General features: G+C 27.9%; 1 protein-coding gene across 1 annotated transcript in view; it reads right to left on the bottom strand.

Annotated features, from left to right (window-relative positions):
* The window catches only part of LOC119599903 (probable serine/threonine-protein kinase DDB_G0282963), a 338233-nt gene that overhangs the window by 211856 nt on the left and 102666 nt on the right, over window positions 1-23711 (bottom strand). The window lies entirely within an intron of this gene.

The following is a 23711-nucleotide window of genomic DNA, read 5'->3' as shown; positions in this document are numbered from 1 at the left end:
CTAGTTTCTGTTCTAGTTCTGTTCTAGTTCTGTTCTAGTTCTGTTCTAGTTCTGTTCTAGTTCTGTTCTAGTTCTGTTCTAGTTCTGTTCTAGTTCTGTTCTAGTTCTGTTCTAGTTCTGTTCTAGTTCTGTTCTAGTTCTGTTCTAGTTCTGTTCTAGTTCTGTTCTAGTTCTGTTCTAGTTCTGTTCTAGTTCTGTTCTAGTTCTGTTCTAGTTCTGTTCTAGTTCTGTTTCTAGTTCTGTTCTAGTTCTGTTCTCGTTCTGTTCTAGTTCTGTTCTAGTTCTGTTCTAGTTCTGTTCTAGTTCTGTTCTAGTTCTGTTCTAGTTCTGTTCTAGTTCTGTTCTAGTTCTGTTCTAGTTCTGTTCTAGTTTTTCTAGTTCTGTTCTAGTTCTGTTCTAGTTCTGTTCTAGTTCTGTTCTAGTTCAGTTCTAGTTCTGTTCTAGTTCTGTTCTAGTTCTGGTCTAGTTCTGTTCTAGTTCTGTTCTAGTTCTGTTCTAGTTCTGTTCTAGTTTCTGTTCTAGTTCTGTTCTAGTTCTGTTCTAAGTTCTGTTCTAAGTTCTGTTCTAGTTCTGTTCAGTTTCTAGTACTTGTTCAAGTTTCGTTCTAGTTCTGTTCTAGTTCTGTTCTAGTTCTGTTCTAGTTCTGTTCTAGTTCTGTTCTAGTTCTGTTCTAGTTCTGTTCTAGTTCGTTTCTAGTTCTGTTCTGTCTTGTTCTGTTCTAGTTCTGTTCTAGTTCTGTTCTAGTTCTGTTCTAGTTCTGTTCTAGTTCTGTTCTAGTTCTGTTCTAGTTCTGTTCCAGTTCTGTTCTAGTTCTGTTCTAGTTCTGTTCTAGTTCTTTCTAGTTCTGTTCTAGTTCTGTTCTAGTTCTGTTCTAGTTCTGTACTAAAATTTACATTCATGTTCTAGTTCTGTTCTAGTTCTGTTCTAGTTCTGTTCTAGTTCTGTTCTAGTTCTGTTCTAGTTTCTGTTCTAGTTCTGTTCTAGTTCTGTTCTAGTTCTGTTCTAGTTCTGTTCTAGTTCTGTTCTAGTTCTGTTCTAGTTCTGTTCTAGTTCTGTTCTAGTTCTGTACTAAAATTTACATAAATCTGTTATTACTTTTTTGGGAGTACTTCTCCAATTTTTTCACACTACTTTATTTATAAACATCGAACTAGCCGACAAAGTTTTAAATATTTGCACTGTTTTGTATAAAAAATCAACTAAACATAAGGAACAGAGAAAATAGAGGAGAGACAAATACTTAGTTAAACATAAAAAAGGATATAACGGAAAATATATGAGTATATCCTTTTTAACCATTATGTTCTTAACAAACATATGTAGATAATGGTAGTTGTTATAGTGTATGACCCTTATTCTCTGGAAATATTTAACACCCATACAAATGGATGCAAGTATGTATACTGAGTTCACTTCCACTCTACAGCCATTCGATTTTTTATTTCAATTTCATTTTGTATAATGGCATGCCTTTTTTCAAAGGGTACGTGTATATCTAAATGGGGCTCTGTGTGTGCATGTATTCTTGGATCTTCAATACTAAATGTTTATGTACAAAACAAAAGTGTTAATAATGTGGCTTGACATGGTTCTTTCTTTATTTCATTCTTTCCGTCGTTTCATTTATTTTTTCTTTTGCTAAAAATCTTTAAGATTTTAAATGTTAACATATACCCCTTCCCAGGGTTACTGCTTCTTACTGTTTCATACTTAAATTTTATTTGATTTTGTTGGATTTTTTCAACTGTTGTCATTTATTGTTATTGTTGCTGTTGTTGTGTTATTTATTTTTGTGTATTTTTTAAAAGGATTTCAAAATAAATGTCTAAATATGGGCTGATGTTTATAACTGGGTGTTGTAAGTCGTACGTAGTAAATATTTTAAGGATTACGTGGTCACTTAAAAATTCTGCTTTTCTTCATTTTATTCCATTTAAACTCATCTCCAAAAAAAGCCAAATTATATTAAGTTTGTTTTTTATTTTTATATATTTTTCAACATCATTGTCACATCAGATCTAGCACTTTATGTATAGTTGTTTGGTAAAAAGCAAACCCTTGTTTTTAAAATATTGAATTATCTTGTTTTTTTTGTTGTATTTTTTATTTTTAGTACTTTTTATACTTTTACTGTAACTTTATCTCTTTTTTCCCATATTTTTTATCCAAATACTTATTGTGGCTTAAAAATATATACTTTTTTAACTGACTTTGGCCTTGAATTACTTGTCGAAATATGATTTCTGTATAAAAAACATATTTATTTCAGTTGTAGATTTATTTATATTAAAATTTTATTGAAACATATTTTCAATTGTTATTGCTGTTGTTGCTATTCATTAAACATTATTAAATAAGAAGGCTTTGCCGAAAAGAAATAGATAAATTTATGAATATTTTCGGGTGTTTAATGGAATTTTTTAAAGTTATTGGGCGGCAAAATTTTGATGTTTTGTGCTGCAATTGCGGGGGAGTTGACTTAAAAGGGATTTTATTAAAATGAGAAATACATGTTTTCTTCATTGTGAAGTATATTAAATGTGGTGTAGGAGAAAATTATAAATATTTTATTTTACTTAAAAACAGAGAAATATGTTTGTAAAGTTTCATTTCTAGAACTGAACTAGAACTGGACTAGAACTGAACTAGAACTGAACTAGAACTGAACTAGAACTGAACTAGAACTGAACTAGAACTGAACTAGAACAACTGAACTAGAACTGAACTAGAACTGAACTAGAACTGAACTAGAACTGAATAACTGAACTAGAACTGAACTAGAACTGAACTAGAACTGAACTAGAACTGAACTAGAACTGAACTAGAACTGAACTAGAAACTGAACTAACTAGAACTGAACTAGAACTGAACTAGAACTGAACTAGAACTGAACTAGAACTGAACTAGAACTGAACTAGAACTGAACTAGAACTGAACTAGAACTGAACTAGAACTGAACTAGAACTGAACTAGAACTGAACTAGAACTGAACTAGAACTGAACTAGAACTGAACTAGAACTGAACTAGAACTGAACTAGAACTGAACTAGAACTGAACTAGAACTGAACTAGAACTGAACTAGAACTGAACTAGAACTGAACTAGAACTGAACTAGAACTGAACTAGAACTGAACTAGAACTGAACTAGAACTGAACTAGAACTGAACTAGAACTGAACTAGAACTGAACTAGAACTGAACTAGAACTGAACTAGAACTGAACTAGAACTGAACTAGAACTGAACTAGAACTGAACTAGAACTGAACTAGAACTGAACTAGAACTGAACTAGAACTGAACTAGAACTGAACTAGAACTGAACTAGAACTGAACTAGAACTGAACTAGAACTGAACTAGAACTGAACTAGAACTGAACTAGAACTGAACTAGAACTGAACTAGAACTGAACTAGAACTGAACTAGAACTGAACTAGAACTGAACTAGAACTGAACTAGAACTGAACTAGAACTGAACTAGAACTGAACTAGAACTGAACTAGAACTGAAACTAGAACTGAACTAGAACTGAACTAGAACTGAACTAGAACTGAACTAGAACTGAACTAGAACTGAACTAGAACTGAACTAGAACTGAACTAGAACTGAACTAGAACTGAACTAGAACTGAACTAGAACTGAACTAGAACTGAACTAGAACTGAACTAGAACTGAACTAGAACTGAACTAGAACTGAACTAGAACTGAACTAGAACTGACTAGAACTGAACTAGAACTGAACTAGAACTGAACTAGAACTGAACTAGAACTGAACTAGAAACTGAACTAGAACTGAACTAGAACTGAACTAGAACTGAACTAGAACTGAACTAGAACTGAACTAGAACTGAACTAGAACTGAACTAGAACTGAACTAGAACTGAACTAGAACTGAACTAGAACTGAACTACAACTGAACTACAATTGAACTACAACTGAACTAGAACTGAACTAGAACTGAATTAGAACTGAAATATATTTAAGATAATTTTTTCTTTGCGATTAACGAGAATTGGTAAATTTTAATTCAATACAATAATGACAACACTCAACATTTTATTCGCAGGATTTTTATCCAAATAAAAATATTTTCCACAACAAGAAATTATGATAATTATTGAATATTGTTATATAATTACTTATTTTAATTTTCCCCCGAATAATAAAAATTAACATTGAAAGAAAATAATACCATCTTATAAATAATAATAATAAAAAATATTTTATTTCATACGCCAAACAATATGAAAGGAAAGCCGAATAAAATTTTAACTTCAAATCATTAAGGGAAAATCTGGAAAAAATACAAACTTAACAATAACCAACAATTTGTTTTCCTTATAAAATTAAAAACAACAAATTAAACAGATTGTAATGCAAATTATGTAAAAATTTATTTTGCCAACAACAAACAAGATAATTATTATAGACCCACATGGTTTAAAAAAAAAAAACTAAAAGATACGAGTGGCAGCAATGGCAGCTGAACAATGAATTAGTCTGAATTTTAAAACAAAAAATTGTTAAACACTTGTTTTTTTGTGGTAATTTTTATTCCAACTTTCTAGTGAAAAAAATTATATGAAAGAAAAACAAATTATGTGAGGATAAAAAATTTGAATTATTATTTTGGGTTTAATATAAGAGGAAAAATATGACAATAAAAAATGAATAAAAACAGTAGATGAAAATCATCTCATTTGTGTGTAGCAAGCAAATGGAAACCAACAAAGCAAAATAATGTTATGAATAGAGAAGTTGGCTAGAAACGATAAAGGAAGAATTTAAGATCAAGAAGGAGATTTGGGACTTTTCATAGGGATACTGACTGCAGTAAAAAAGTCCATAAAGAAAACAAAACTGATGTTTCTGGTTCTAGGCGAAAAAGATTTCAGCTACTACCACTACTGCTATACTAAATGGTTATATTGAAAGTTAAGTACGACTTAAAACATAGATTTTCTAGTAATGGCTTTTATTGTAGTATATTTTAACTTTGAATTGAACTTTGAAAAAAAAATAAGCATTGTTTTTAACTTTTTACCCAAATTTAACTTTGTAACCCCATTTCAAAAGGCATTTAAATTTGATTACACAGACATTTCCACCTTAGACAACCTTCCCCTGACAAGTGACATATTGTGGTTTATGGCGGAACTGATGATAAAAGATGAAAATTTCAAGATTAAACAACAAAAAAATAACAAGCAAATACAAAAAAAAAAACAGTAAATATTTTAAATATACACAAACACTTTTATTTCTACAAAAAGATGACAGCACATGTGACATTAAGGTTAAAGTTTATATTTTAATACTTTTACCACATACACACATAAACAAACACACATATTTTGACACTATATAAACATAATAATATAAAATAAAATAATACTTATAATGACAAATAAAAAAAGGGGTTATTTACTTCTGTTTGCTGTTTTATACTTTTTTTTCGTTTTTAACCCACACTCATGTATTTGGGTTAACACTCTTGTTGGGAAAAAGTTCAAAAAAAAAAAAAACTTTTCTTTTAAAAATTTTTGGTTCTGGTTGGGGAATTGCAAACAAAATTCAAAAGAAAGTTGTCATTTGATAACACATATAGACAAATTTACACAAACAAAAATAACTTATTTTTCTGCAGTTCGAAAAGTCGGTCCTAAATTTTTGTCAATTTTTTATCTAAAATTTTGTTTAAGATTTCTTGACAATAAACAGATAAACTGATGGGTATGTATTTATTTTATACATTAAGGGCTTATGTCAATTATATCTGTCATACTTTACAATATATCTTCTGGTTATATAGAACTAACTTTTCCCAAATTTCATTACGTTATGATCCTTTAGTTGCTGATGAGCGATATAATATTGTGGGTCAAAGACCAATATTTGGAGGAGTTACAAAATAAGTGCCAAAAAGATATTCCTTCGATGTCAATAAACCATTAGGGTTATGGTACTTTAAAAAAACTACTGGGTTATTTTGGTTACTATGTGCCCATGAGTGTGTTATATTTAAATTTTATTTGAAAACCATTAAAAATTTAAGTATAATTGAAGGGTTTTATAATGTTTGTGGCAAAAAAAAAAACAAAAAAGAAGCCAAAAATAAAAATATATCTACATTTTTGACAAATGAAAATGTTGTTTGTATAATGTTACATACTTATTTTAAGGGAGGCTCTCCACATTAAGGAGATGCAAATTTGTTATAACTAAAAAAAAATAATAATAACAAATTTTAACAAAATATAACTACGCAAACAACTTAGGGTCTCGTTTTATATATGGAAACGGTAAACATTTAAAAAAATTTCGATGAAAAAAAAAAAATAAAATTTTAAAAATTTTTTAGTATTCTTTATGCAAATATTTAACTTCAAGGAAAATTTCATTTTATAAAATGGTAAAAACATGATAAAATTTCAAAGCACCAAATCGTAAAAGAAGAATTATTAAAAATTAATTGAAGACAACATTACGTATGATTGATTTTATTACGTATGCGTTACATTTGACCATTTGTTAGTTGCAAGAAGCAGAAAACTATTGCAATGAGTTTATATGGAAAGTAAGGGCAATTATGTACCCATCAATATGTAGTATATTTTATGTCAAGTGACCCAACTTTTAAAATCGATGTCTTCCGACATCTTAATTTTCCTCTATTTTTATAAAATTTAAGTTTTTGTTGTGTTTTTTTTTCGCTCAAAAGAAAGCTTACACCATTCCCTTTAAGAACTTAGTGGGATGCAGGGGGCATATGTAAAAAAAAAAAATAATATTTTTACCCAAACACTTTACTTTTTGTGCTAAAATATTTTTTTCAAACACAAAGCTCTTAAAGCAAATGGTCTAAGCTTTCTACAAAAACATCCATTTTGAAAAGATTGGGGAAAAATAAGTGCAAAATATTAAAAAAATTTATTTTTTAGTTCGGGACTATAAAGCCCTTAAAAAGGCCAATTTCTATAAAAAATTATTTTGAAAAGTTTAAAAAATTTTTTTGGAAACAATGAAGAAATAGCTATCTCAACTCCTTTGGAAAATGTTTGCTAGGACCAATAGGTTAAAAGTTACACTCATTTGAATAAAACCCTGTATGACCAAAATATCCAACTTTGACCCCCTCTTAGTCCGGCAGTTCTTAACCGATAGAGCTGAAAATTTGTGTCTGGCCTACTATCTAATAGTACTAACCTTGGCAAACATTTCATCCAAATCGATTTTTTGATTTGGGTCACTTGACACGAAATTGCCAATATATTAAATTGAAGACAACATTACGTATGACTGATTTTATTTGAAATAATATTACGTATGCGTTACATATGACCATTTTTCTGCTGCAAGAAACGGAAAACAATAGGAAAAAGTTCATATGGAAGGTAAGTGCAATAATGTACCGATCGATGCTTATGTAATTTAGTGAACAGATTTTGAGTTTAAAAATCTTGTTTTTATGAGAGACCTTATAATGTGTACCGACTTTTCTCATCTATATATATAAAAATGAATTTGTCTTTATTGTGTTTGTTTGTGAATGTGTTTGAAGTCTACTGCCTGTGTATGTCTAAAAGAAATTAAAGGATATTTTTACTTCCATATTTAAAAAGTCAAGCCGAAATTTTGCACGGGAAACAGTGATATTCGTAGCAACAATTTAGGGAAAACATGGTAGGACTAACAATAAGGGGCGTGGCAGTCATACGAATTAAATTAAAAAAAATCGTATATCTGGGTAACTATTAGAAATGTAGAATTTTTCATGAACAACTTTGACATCCACGAAAGTAATAGCATTTCAATTCTATTCGATGCGACTTGTTCTTTGTAGCCAAAGTTAAGACAAACATTAGGGAGGCATAATTGGCAAAACAAAAAATATGCTTTACATTGCTTTGTTTTTTGCTATTGGAAAATATGTATATGGTTTAAACCAACGTATGAGCAATATAATTATTTTCATGTTAATATCAATCATACGTTAGAGTACGTTCACACCTATCAAATATTTAATGAAAATGTCATAACCCCTAAAAAATTTACATTTTAATTTACTTTAAATACATATTTATTTACTCAAACATAATAAGGGTTTTCATTTAAACGTTCAAAACCCTTGTAAACTGTGCAATCTGTACATGTTTCCATTCTCACAATTGAATTGTATGGAAATTAATTTGCACAACCCTTATAAGTTTGAGCGGCTATTTAGACTCAAACTCATTGTGCATTTAATAAATCCGTTCACTATTGTGCACTTTTGAATTTATAGACTTTAATATTCACATTTTAAACATATTTTGTTCAATTTTTTGTTAAAATACTTACAATACTTTTTTTATTTCGTTTATAAATATTGTAATTGAACAGAATTAGAATAGGGGTTTCATGAAACAAGTCGAATAAAATTGCCCACAAATGGAAAACTTAAGCGTTTAAATGAAAACCCTTAATATATCTTTGAAGTTATCACTTTTTATTTTTTTTATTATTAGTTTCGACACTACTTTCAACTAAAAAAAGCTCATAAGATCATGAACATTTCTACAAAAATAGTGGTTACTTGCTTTATGTCAAATATTTGATAGGTGTGTTTCGTTTTCAATTTATTTTATTTCATTAATAATTTGTTTTAAGAGTAAAGTTTTCAATAAAGCAACCTTCAATAAAACAACAAAAACAAACTTTGGAAATGGAGCAACATGTATAAAAGTTTTATAAAATACAATACTACATATTAATTTTATTGAATTAATTGCAAAGCTGTTGAATAAAGAATGATTTTTTTCAATATTTTTTTATATAAAATAAGTTGGCACAATAGGACTCCTTTTTGCCTTAAAGTCTTTAATTTTTGGTTTTGATTTGTAAAAAAGAGGCATTTCATAATTAGTAGATTTTTATTCAACAAGCAAAAAATTTTAAATAAAAAATTTTACAAAAATTTAGAGGCTCTTTACTGATGTAATGTTAAAGACAAAATTTAGTTTGTTAAAAACTCACCATATATTTAAATACTATTTGAATTTAGTTATATTTAATAATTTTTTTTTAATAAAATTCTTCTTAATTAAATTTAAATCATGTTTATTTTATATCATTTTGTTTTCCACAATATTATTCTAAATTAAATTTACACTATTATGTTTGTAAATATGTATGTATATGTATGCATTTTTTAAATAATAATAATATATACTTAAATTTTATTTAATTAAAATTTTTAAATTAAATTGTTTTTATTTGTTTAAAAATAGACAACCGCAACTAAACACCAGAGTTTTGAGTAAAAAAATAAAACTAAACTGAATTAACACTAATTAAAATCATTTTAATGCTGACACACAGACAGAGAGACAGAAATAAAATTAGATATCTGAAAGCAGACAGTTATATGTATATTTGGAAAAAAAATAAATAATAATAATTTTAAATATTAATAAACTAACAAAAGCAAGACAAGAATGTTAAATTTTTAAGTTTACTTAAAATTTAGGGAAAATAACTCAAAAGTTAAAAATTACTGAATAAAAAACACTTGTGCTTTTAGTCTCGTGATAGTTGACACTACTGCACGGTGGAAGTAATTGTTATTTAATAATAATAAGAAACTTTTTCAAAACTACTGAACAATATTTGGGAAAAATCTATTAAATTTAAAATGGTATTCCTCTACCTCTATGAAAAGGATATATAACCCTAAAAGTGTATATACTTGGGTTTCCAATAGATTGAGGAGTCGATTAAGCTATGTCCTTCTGTCTATACATCTTAGTTTGATGAAATCGATTCTCTGTATTTCTCACAACTGGTTTAGGGTATTATATGTTCGGCCTCGCCCGTCTATAATTTCTTACTTGTTTTTCCTATTCCGTTTTCAAAATAAGAAATTATTTTAATATTTGGCCAAGTTGAGTTACTCGTTTACAAATTAAACCACACAAATGTTGATTTTTATTATTTCCTATATTTCATTTTATTATTGGGTTTGCATTTTTCCGCAACTTTCTATTTTCTTCGTAAACTTTTTTAAAGTTTTTCTTCGTTTGTTGTTTGTCTTTTATATTAAAAGTAATTTGAAAATCCACAATTCAATATTGCACGTTTCTGGAAACATTTTTTTCTCTCTCGATTTCAATATCTCGAGAAAAAAATCTTGTTATTGTAAAAGTTTGTGTTTTTTATATTTTTGGTTGTTTTGCAACAAATTACAAACAATACTATTACAACTACTGCTGCTATGCCAAAATAGAGAAAACAAAAATAAATAAAAAAAGTTCGACAGAAAAGCAAAAATGGAGTAGAAACTATTGTTCGAAAAGAAAATATAAAAAAAGCGTATTCTATTTACGTGATACAAATATTTTGTAAGCCAGCAAAAGAAAGAGATACACAGATAAAGAAAGACAGAGAGAGACAGAGAGAGAAAAACTTTCTATTTTAGCAACAGCTGAGTACAGTCTTAAAGGATTAATAGTCAAATCTATATAAAAACATACTGACACACTCACACACATAAACAAATATACATGTATGTATATTTTGTTTATATAAGAAAGTAACGTTGTTTGAAACTGTATGTAGCAGAAACGGAAATTGAATAGTTTGAATGTGTTTGTGTGTAATGGCATTGTACGTGAATAACTGTGGCATTGTAAGACAATCTTTGATGTCAGCATTTAATACAATCGTATTGTTGAAAATGTTGTAAAAATTTATTACATCTCAAACGAGATGAACTCGAAAAAAATACATACTTAGAAAACAAATCAATAAAAATAAATAAATACATTTTAACACACACATATTCTCAATAAGCTGATTATTTAGTCATGGGTGTAGGTTGTGAAAACCCCTTTTAATAGTCTTTGAATATTTAATATTGTTTTTTATTTTAAAATGTCACAAAGTCAATTGAAGAGGACTCAATTTTATTTGTTTAAATGTTTTTAGTTTTAAATATTATATAATACAACATATTAACTTAAGTGCTTTCAATTTAATTTTCTCTGCACAAAGTTTGTAATTTGATAGATGTTATTCATTTGTAAAATAAAATTTTTTATGAAAATTTTTAGCTTAAATTGGGTTACATTTTGTATTAGTAAATTTTTTTTATTATTATTTTAGTCTGGCATGTGTAAGAATTTTTTTGCAAAAAAAAAGCGTGCAGCCAAAACAGAGTTATTAATTTTGAGTCTTTTAATTTGACATGTTTAAAAAGATAAGGATTATATAGGTAAATGGTATTTTCCAACACGTGCAAATTGTATAAAATACCTCAATTTTTAAGAAAATTGTAATGTGAACAAATGACGTAAATATAAAAACAAGTAAAAAATAAAGCCGCAAAAAGGATCAATAATATTTATCCTTGATACAAATTCACAAATCAAGCAACAAATTTCTTTCGCCTATCTCCTGCAGTTTACAACATAAGTTTTACACGGGCATTAGAATGACTTGAACTTGAGCAATAACTAACTAACTAACAAACAAACAAACAAACTAACTAACTAACTAACTAACTAACTAACTAACTAACTAACTAACTAACTAACTAACTAACTAACTAACTAACTAACTACTACTAACTAACTAACTAACTAACTAACTAACTAACTAACTAACTAACTAACTACTAACTAACTAACTAACTAACTAACTAACTAACTAACTAACTAACTAACTAACTAACTAACTAACTAACTAACTACTAACTAACTAACTAACTACTAACTAACTAACTACTAACTAACTAACTAACTAACTAACTAACTAACTAACTACTAACTAACTAACTAACTAACTAACTAACTAACTAACTAACTAACTAACTACTAACTAACTAACTAACTAACTAACTACTAACTAACTACTAACTAACTAACTAACTAACTAACTAACTAACTAACTAACTAACTAACTAACTAACTAACTAACTACTACTAACTAACTAACTAACTACTAACTAACTAACTAACTAACTAACTAACTAACTAACTAACTAACTAACTAACTAACTAACTAACTAACTAACTAACTACTAACTAACTAACTAACTAACTAACTAACTAACTAACTAACTACTAACTAACTAACTAACTAACTAACTAACTAACTAACTAACTAACTAACTAACTAACTAACTAACTAACTAACTAACTAACTAACTAACTAACTAACTAACTAACTAACTAACTAACTAACTAACTAACTAACTAACTAACTAACTAACTAACTAACTACTAACTAACTAACTAACTAACTAACTAACTAACTAACTAACTAACTAACTAACTAACTAACTAACTAACTAACTAACTAACTAACTAACTAACTAACTAACTAACTAACTAACTAACTACTAACTAACTAACTAACTAACTAACTAACTAACTAACTAACTAACTACTAACTAACTAACTAACTAACTAACTAACTAACTAACTAACTAACTAACTAACTAACTAACTAACTAACTAACTAACTAACTAACTAACTAACTACTAACTAACTAACTAACTAACTAACTAACTAACTACTAACTAACTAACTAACTAACTAACTAACTAACTAACTAACTAACTAACTAACTAACTAACTAACTAACTAACTAACTAACTAACTAACTAACTAACTAACTAACTAACTAACTAACTACTAACTAACTAACTAACTACTAACTAACTAACTAACTAACTAACTAACTAACTACTAACTAACTAACTAACTAACTAACTAACTAACTAACTAACTAACAACTAACTAACTAACTAACTAACTAACTAACTAACTAACTAACTAACTAACTACTAACTAACTACTAACTAACTAACTAACTAACTAACTAACTAACTAACTAACTAACTACTACTAACTAACTAACTAACTAACTAACTAACTAACTAACTAACTAACTAACTAACTAACTAACTAACTAACTAACTAACTAACTAACTACTAACTAACTAACTACTAACTAACTAACTACTAACTAACTAACTAACTAACTACTAACTAACTACTAACTAACTAACTAACTAACTAACTAACTAACTAACTAACTAACTAACTAACTAACTAACTAACTAACTAACTAACTAACTAACTAACTAAACTAACTAACTAACTAACTAACTAACTAACTAACTAACTAACTAACTAACTAACTAACTAACTAACTAACTAACTAACTAACTAACTAACTAACTAACTAACTAACTAACTACTACTAACTAACTAACTAACTAACTAACTAACTAACTAACTACTACTAACTAACTAACTAACTAACTAACTAACTAACTAACTAACTAACTAACTAACTACTAACTAACTAACTAACTAACTAACTAACTAACTAACTAACTAACTAACAAACAAACAAACAAACTAACTAACTAACTAACTAACTAACTAACTAACTAACTAACTAACTAATTAACTAACAAAGAAAAATACTGTAAAAATATTTCGTAATAAGAGTAGAAATACAAACTTGCGGATGCGGTTGCGTTTTATGGTGCCCAGAGAAATGCAAATTAAATGGAGTGCGGCTGCGGTTGTGGATTTGTTGCAATTTTATAGTTTTTTGTTTTTGTATTTCGTTTTATATTTATTCAACACATGATTTTTGTTCATAGAAAGTACAATTAAAATAAATTTTAGTTTGGTGCGGATTTATTCTACGATTTAAGTTGTCAAAACTCAATGTAAGAAATAACCGTCTCCGCAGCCGCAATATTGTATTTCTACTCTAAAAGTTAATATTTTTTAAAACCCAAAACTAACAGTTTTTCGCTTTTCTTTACAAAATTCTTGTCATAATCCATTGATTATGTTAAAAATCATGTACAAATGCGGATATTTAACTTAAAAAATCATCACTTCTTTTAGCTAATAGTAAAGCCAATATTCAATTGTTATACAGTTTAATAAATAAATTGTCATTTGACTTCAAAGCATAATTTCCTGTGGCAAAATAATATAATTTGATACTTTAAACTTATTAGGTTATTAACTATCTTATAGTGTCTTTGTAATTTTACCATAATTTCTTAAATTTCATAGTTTTTTCTTAGATAAAGAAACACACGAATGTACTTAATAGGAGTTTAGATAATAATACTTACTTTCAAACCTAAAAACATTTATATAGTTTAAGGCAGATACGATTAATATTATCATCACCGCTTGTCATTTTCTGTATATATATTTCGCATTATGAATAGTAATATTGCTACAGTGGGCTAGGAGAAGACCAGATTTAGAAAAATTTGTTACAACAAAGTGAAAGTTAAAGAACTTATAAGTTAAAAATTTTTTAACAACAAATTGAAAATATTGGTGAAAAATTTTAATTTACATATATAAAAAAAATACATTGACAAATTTTTATATCTTTAGAACAAAATTTAAATTTAATTTATATTTTTATCCCAATTTTATAGAATTCCTACCCACTGTGTTAAAAATATCGCTCCAAGTTATTGTTGTATTTAGATTGGACATAATGAGAAAACTATAAAACTAATCATAAGGTCAACAAAATCTAAAATAGAAAACATTTGTTCAAGCCTTGTAGCAAAATTAATTATCACACGAAAACAATAAACGTAATAACAAACAAAAGGACAACAAAAAGGCAGCAGTAAAATGCCAATGAAAGTGAAAAAGTAAGTGGCAGGAAAATGAAACACATTTTCTTTTGCTGCTTAATAAATATGTATTTTAGTATGTACGTATATAATTTATTCCTGCCTTAGGTTAAATAAGAAGAAGTAAAAACAAGAAATAAAAATTTCCTATTAAATCAAATATACAAATAAATAAAATACAATTTATTTAACTAGCAAAGCTATAAGATGAATCACAGAAGATTCAGGCAGACAGACAGACAATATTAAAGATTTTCTAGATTTTTTTTTTTTTTTTCTTATAGCAGTTAGCAGAAGAAGTAGCAGTAGAAACTTTTAATGTATTTACACACGCATCCATCAAATCAAATCCAAATGAAAATGAGACACTTACAATAACAATCGTAGTGAAACTGAAAATGAAAATGAATTTATCATAAAATTGTGAAAAGATGATAATACATACTTCATAATCACGACAAAGATGTTGTTTAATCTGGCGGTGATGGTGAGATGCTGCTGCTGATGATGATGAAGATGAAGAGCAGAATGATGATAAATACAACTTAATGATATTTATGAAATGTTCAGACTTAAATTCACTGACACTGTTGGCATTACGAATGACTCTCTGACAATGACGATGATGATGTTGATGCTTTGGCATGACTGACAATAATACCAAAGATGTTGTACAGGAGGTGGAGAAATTGCGGTAAGAGGAGTACGAGTACGGTTATATTTGTATTGGAATAGTGTTGATATAGTACTACAGCTTGATGATTGTATTGAAGATAAAAATAAATGTTGATATAAAATTTCATTTTAAGTATGTTTTCTGTGTGTGTATTTAACATTCTTGTGTATATTTTGTTGTCAGTTTTTGCTTAAATCTGAAGTAAGAGGCAGGTTAGAATGAAATGAGTTTTAATAGTTTATCACCAAAGTAAAATTTTGAACAAAAAATTTAAATTTCACCTATTATATAAGCAGGAAGTATAAGCCTACACTGAAAATAATCAATAGCTAATATATACGAAAACTTTCGTTAATTGTACGAGTCTAGTGACTAGTCTAGTAACTAATCTATGAACCAGTCTATTGTATAGTCTACTGAATAAACTATTGATCAGTCCGTGTAGTAGTCTATTGAATGGTCCAAAGACTATGGATCAAACCAGTTCATAAATAGACACCTTAATAGACTAGTCCATAAACTATTCGATAGATTGCTACATAGAATAATCTAATCAACAGTCAATAGACTAATGTATGAACTAGTAAATATACTACTTTGTCCATAGCTAGTCAGTTAGTAGACTAGTTACTATAGTAGTTTATAGACCAACCAATAGACTAGTTCATAGGCTAGTTAACAGCTTGGACCATTAACTACTACATAGGCGAGACTATAAACCAGTCATGGGCAAACACATACCACCATGTGTATATTTGTGTGCGTTAAGCAGCAGAGAGATGACTGCACGTTATAACAAAATGGTGGTACACTGAGAAAAGTTTTGAAATTTGTTTTCTATTGTAAATACTTTTTACGACGAGAAAAACTCATGAACTTTTGGGCATTTTAAACAAAAATGGAATAAAGGGAAAGAGTTTTTCATTTAAGAAAAGTAGTAGTATTTTTAAAAAGTAGTATTAAATAAAACTACTGAAATATCATTAAGAAAATCACGACTTTCTATTCGATTTCGAACTTTTAAGGGATATTACCGAGATATTAACTGAACTTAATTTAAAGTTCAACTAATCTATCCAAATCAATGTTTCCTTTATATTCCTTAATACGCAATAAGTCACCAATGTGTTGATCGGTTAACCTATTCCGCAATTTACTTAAAATCAGTTTCATACTTGAGAATGCCACCTCACAGTTATATGTGGTGCCAAACATGGAATATAGCTTATATATTTCGTTTTTTAAATTGAAATATTTTGTATCATCTATCTTTTGCCAAAATTTTTCCCCAGATTCCATAGGAACTTCAAAATCATTACGCATTTTATGCAATTCTTCGTGAAGAAAAGCATCTTGCTCTTCTATTTCACATCTAAGGGGATTATCATGTATTTCTATTGTTTTTTTTTATAAATTTTAAGTCTTGAAATCTGTCATTGTAATTCTTTTTTATGGACTCAACTATTTTGGCGTATTTCTGAATACAATCAAACGTATTAAAATTAAATTCTATGAATATTGATGAAGTTTTCTTAAGATTTGATATACTATTACTTTTTAATTGATTTATTAAGAGATCTAATTTTGTACTAAATTGGTGAATAATTCTATTCAAATGAAATATTTTTATATTTTTACCTTGCAGGCATAAATTAAGGTCATTTAATATCTCGGTAATATCACATAAAAATGCGAAATCTAATAGAAAGTCGCGATTTTCAAGACAATTAGTAAGGTGTTTTGTATCTTTATTGGATAAAGTTTTTAAAAATTCGAGTACTTCTTTTCTTAAATGGAAAAGTCTTTCCAAACTTTTGCCTCGACTTAGCCAACGGACTTCGGTATATAAAAGTAAATCTCCATAATCCGAATTAAGGTTTTCTAGAAAATCTTTAAATTTTCTGTGTGTCAGAGAATTGTGCCCCCTCTTATTATATTTATTATTTTTACAACAACATCCATTGTATTTTTCATACCCAACTCTTTGGAGAAAAGAGCTTGTTGGTGTATGACACAATGGAATGCTGGGCAATTTATTCCATTTTTGTTTAAAATGCCCAAAAGTCCTATATTTTTGCCTCTCATTACCTTTGCTCCATCCGAACATATTGAGGCTAATTTATTTTTGTCAGCAAATGCAAAAACATTAACATCTAATGCATCATACAGAACTTGTCCTGTTACATGACCATGAAGTGAAACCACTTCAAACATTTCTTCGAAGCACTCTAAATTTGCATTAACTGTTTTAATACAAATAATTAACTGGCAAATATTATTGATATCCGTACTCTCATCTAGAGAAATCGAAAAATATTTGCAATTAATTAATCTTTCTTTTGCTGACATTTTAATAAATTTGCTTATATCTACCGTTCTTCTTGTTATAGTACGACGAGATAATGGTATATCCTGGCAGAGTTTCATAGTTTCATGGCATTTTTCTCCAAAACAACTCAAAATATCTGTAGTTAAATTTAAGAAAAAAATGCCATCCTCAAATGGGCGACATTGTTTTGCTAACGATAAAGCAACTACATAAGATGCCTTTTTATGAGGCAATGATTTTTTTTGGCTATTTAAAGGAAGATTGTTGCAATTATTTGCTGTTGTTTCATTAATTATAAATTTTAAGAAAAACTCTGCTTTTAATTGCAACAACTTTACTTTTCTGTCATGTCCCCTAAGGTCATTTAAGGGTCCATGGCAAGTTTCATAATGCCTTTTCAAAAAAAATAAAGCTTTTCTACATATAATTTTATAACATACGACGCATTGTGCCTCACCGTCCATGTTTTCTATAAAAAAGAAATCATTTTCCCAATTTATATCAAACATTTTGCTAGGTGTAATAAAAGAGAAAAAATCATAAGCATAAAAAAATCCGCAACGTGATCTTGCTTCTACAAAAGCTGAACAGCAACTGATTTGATTTTGATCTCTGAGATCGTAACAAAGCAACAAACAAGTGGTCATTTTAGTAAAACACAGACACACTAATACACACAAGCTTATAGTGTAGGTGTGTCAACAAAGCGTCAGCAGAATTTCTTGGCCTATGCACGCGTGCATTAGAATTTCAGTTTTGCTCGTGACTGCTATAAACTGATAAATGGACTAGTCAATAGAGAAAACTTTAGATCAACAAGTAAGAAGTTATAGTCGAGCGAGGTCGACCATATAATACCCTACACCAGTTACAAAATAATAAAGCATTTAAATGGAATTGTACATTGTTTCAGATATACTTTAGCCATTTTTTGTTGAATAAAATTGTGTACATTTAAGTATTTCGGGGCTTTGTATAGAGGCTAGGGTCAAATGAGGCCCTATCATGTGCAAAATTTCATTGAATTATCTTTAAAATTGCAACTTGTACTTTGATTACAAGCCTTTTCGGGGGTTCAGTTGTATGGGAGCTAGGTGAAATAATGGACCGATCATAACCATTTTCTAGGCTTCGTCACTGAGATGATGGATTATCTTAATAAATGCGACCTTTAGTTAGATTACAAGGACAGACAGACGGATATTTAAATCGACTCAGAGAATAATTCTAAGCCGATTGGTATACTTTAAAGTGGATATAGGACCAATATTATTTTGTGTTACAAACATCAGCACAAACCCAATATACCATCCCCACTAAGGTGGTGTAGGGTATAATAAACTACTGAATTTTATATAGAACAGTCGAATATTATACGTACATATATTGAATAAAAGTTCTTTTCCCCTTTCACACCATTCTCGAAAAACGAGTGTCAATAGCTAAATCTCTCCACATTTCATATTTCCTTTGAACTTGTTTTCATTTTTCATTCACGACAGCAACTATTATTGTGTCCCTCTTTCCTTCTGACAACAATTAATTATATTTTCTTAAAATATTACCATACATAACTTTAATACGCATTTATAATAAAATAAACAATAAAATTTTTATATGATATTCAAGGGAAAAATCCACAAAGATTCCCTCATACTAAGAAGGACACATTTCAAACATTTATCATGAAAACAAATACATATTGACAGGTAAATTTGATATAATTTCAACATAAATTGTTATTTAAATTATTATGTATTTTTAGACAAATAATTGAGTTATAATGTCATAAAATTTGACTAAAATATTAACAAATTATAGCTAAATATAAAATAATATAAAAAAAATTATGTGATTATTTATTTAGTGTCTCACTTAAATATGTAGGTAAATACAGCTGTGAATCAATGTAATATTTTGGGAAGTCAGTTCTTTAGGTTGATAAATATTTGAAACAGTTTTTTCTTTTATCAAGAAAAAGAACTTGAATAAATATTTAATTAAAAAATACTTTTTTTTTGCTACTTACATATAAAATAAAACTCAAATAAATAGTATTTTTTATAAATACATTTGAATGAAAAATAAATATAAATAAATTTCATTTAAACAAAAATATAAATAACTATACATACATACTAGCAAAACACACATATAGTCTATTGCATATATAAACATATTTACATGTTCACATGCAATATATAATATTTTATATGTATTTTAATATAAAAACAACAAACTAAATAATAAATTAACACATTTTTTGATTATAAATACAAACTTTAGCATAAAAAAATAACTATAATAGTAGTGGCAGCAACAACAACAAAAAAACATAAATTTCTATTGATATTTGTTTATAAATAAATATATAAATAACACAAATTTAACATCATGTTTTTTTTTTTTTTATTTGTATTTGTTGCAATAAAATATTTATAGTGTATGTTTATTAAATTAAAGAATTAATTGAAGAGAATGAGGAAACAAACAAGATTAAAAACGAGAAGAAAAAAATTAATGTTCAAAATTGCAATCATAAAGTCAAACACAATATTGGCCACAAACGAATTTCAGATAAACATTTGAGCCAAATTTCACAGTTAAACTAGAGTTCATAAATTAACTATGAATGTATATTCAAGTCATTTTTTTAAAGGAAGGTAAATGAAATAATCACTCTCAATAAATCTTGTTACAACAGAAGTTCAAGTATCAAATTTAATTTAATTTTAATTAAATTAATTATAGTCAACATCTAAATTGTGATTTAATGTTTGATTACAAGCTTTACATGTATGTACGTAAGTCCGTCCGTCCATAGGTAGCGTCAATATCAATTACCATTTACCAAAAATTTACAAATTTATATTAGCCTAAAACCTTAATTAAATAATTCCTAGTTTAGCACACTTAACAAATTGACAAACAATGTAATTGTTTCTCTTTTAGTACCCAACATCAAGAGTAAAGGGGCTATTGATTTCGTGATTCCATTTGTAACATCCGTCTGTCTGAGTTTGGTAAAATTTACAATAATAATTTTTTATGAACCAAATTTGAAGCCTTAAAACCATAATTAACCCAAGTACCCACAAGAGGTCCTCTTCCAAATATAAAACTAAAGTTTTGCTAATGGGTGTATAATATTCGGTATTGTCAAATATAATAATACACTTACTAGTTCTATTATTAATATTTAATTGCAATACATTAAAATAATAAACAATTATGTATATATTAAGTGCGAATATTAGTGAAAGCATTTGTGGTTAATACTATTTAAGTATTTGTGTATTTTTTCTATTAATTCAAAATAATTTACATTGTTGAAAATATTTATTAAATATTATGTTAAATATTTAAATACGTGTTACTAAAGGTATATAAACTTTGTGGCTTTTGTACTCGCCATTCTGCCTTTAGCCATACTATATACCAGAACCAAAAAGTCCTCGGCTTTAAAAAAGCAAATTTATTTCTAACACTTATAATTATGAAATTACCAGCAATCGCTTCTGCAACCGAGTATGATTTCATTCTAAACCCTAAAACTTTTCAAGCTTTATTTATACACATACATATATATAACAATAGAAACATTAACAAAAATTCGTATAATAGATTACACATTATTTTAATAAAGTGCAGATTTTAAATCTATACACAAAAGTATGTACAATGTACATATTTGAGCATGCCACACTTCATTGTAAATATGAATATTTGCTTATTTTCTAGTGAAATTTACTAATTAAATTCTAATTATAATTCATTTAACTAACAGCTATATATTGTTAGGCAATTTTGACAGATATTTAAAAAATTAAAAAAAAAAATAAAATGTAGGTAAAAATTATTTCAATTTGCTGTGTGATAATTTTTATTATTTATTATGTGGCTCAATTTGAGAAATAAACGGTAAATAATAAAAGCATTTTTAATTAAAAGACGCATTCAAAGCTAATATAAAATGAAAACTGTCATAATTATAATCTATGTATGTATATCGAACACTAAACATTAGAAAAAATAATAACTGACAATAGTTTTTAAAATTTTAAATTCATAATATTTGAATTTTTTATCTTTAAAATTAATTATTTTCTATAAAACTTTTACTTTTCTTTAAGGCCCATTGTATATATTATTAATATGCAATAAAATCCAAACTATGCATATATGACCATTTCAATTGTTACAGTCAAGTGAAGCGGAACAAAAAAATACAGTTTAATATAAAAATATAATCAATATTTTTCTATTAATTTCCCAAGAACACAAACTTATCAGCAATTACCGACCGATGTCATGCCCTACAGCAATAGATATTCCATAATGATACCACATAAGTATATACGACTGTTATAAAAAATAGACTAAACTATAGACTAGACTAGCATAGGAAAGACTATAGACTAGACTATAGACTGGACTATAGGCTAGACTATAGACTAGACTATAGACTAGACTATAGACTAGACTATAGACTAGACTATAGACTAGACTATAGACTAGACTATAGACTAGACTATAGACTAGACTATAGACTAGACTATAGACTAGACTATAGACTAGACTATAGACTAGACTATAGACTAGACTATAGACTAGACTATAGACTAGACTATAGACTAGACTATAGACTAGACTATAGACTAGACTATAGACTAGACTATAGACTAGACTATAGACTAGACTATAGACTAGACTATAGACTAGACTATAGACTAGACTATAGACTAGACTATAGACTAGACTATAGACTAGACTATAGACTAGACTATAGACTAGACTATAGACTAGACTATAGACTAGACTATAGACTAGACTATAGACTAGACTATAGACTAGACTATAGACTAGACTATAGACTAGACTATAGACTAGACTATAGACTAGACTAGACTATAGACTAGACTATAGACTAGACTATAGACTAGACTATAGACTAGACTATAGACTAGACTATAGACTAGACTATAGACTAGACTATAGACTAGACTATAGACTAGACTATAGACTAGACTATAGACTAGACTATAGACTAGACTATAGACTAGACTATAGACTAGACTATAGACTAGACTATAGACTAGACTATAGACTAGACTATAGACTAGACTATAGACTAGAATATAGACTATAGACTAGACTATAGACTAGACTATAGACTAGACTATAGACTAGACTATAGACTAGACTATAGACTAGACTATAGACTAGACTATAGACTAGACTATAGACTAGACTATAGACTAGACTATAGACTAGACTATAGACTAGACTATAGACTAGACTATAGACTAGACTATAGACTAGACTATAGACTAGACTATAGACTAGACTATAGACTAGACTATAGACTAGACTATAGACTAGACTATAGACTAGACTATAGACTAGACTATAGACTAGACTATAGACTAGACTATAGACTAGACTATAGACTAGACTATAGACTAGACTATAGACTAGACTATAGACTAGACTATAGACTAGACTATAGACTAGACTATAGACTAGACTATAGACTAGACTATAGACTAGACTATAGACTAGACTATAGACTAGACTATAGACTAGACTATAGACTAGACTATAGACTAGACTATAGACTAGACTATAGACTAGACTATAGACTAGACTATAGACTAGACTATAGACTAGACTATAGACTAGACTATAGACTAGACTATAGACTAGACTATAGACTAGACTATAGACTAGACTATAGACTAGACTATAGACTAGACTATAGACTAGACTATAGACTAGACTATAGACTAGACTATAGACTAGACTATAGACTAGACTATAGACTAGACTATAGACTAGACTATAGACTAGACTATAGACTAGACTATAGACTAGACTATAGACTAGACTATAGACTAGACTATAGACTAGACTATAGACTAGACTATAGACTAGACTATAGACTATAGACTAGACTATAGACTGGACTATAGACTAGACTATAGACTAGACTATAGACTAGTTAAATTAAACTGTTATTTGTATCAAGAATGGAGA

Source organism: Lucilia sericata, unplaced genomic scaffold, assembly GCF_015586225.1.
Source record: "Lucilia sericata isolate MDLA Ls3-8-SP2 unplaced genomic scaffold, ASM1558622v1 Contig000096F_arrow, whole genome shotgun sequence".
Classification (NCBI taxonomy): Eukaryota; Metazoa; Arthropoda; class Insecta; order Diptera; family Calliphoridae; genus Lucilia; species Lucilia sericata.
Note: the sequence above shows the minus strand (reverse complement) of the source record. Positions and strands in the feature narration are given on the sequence as shown.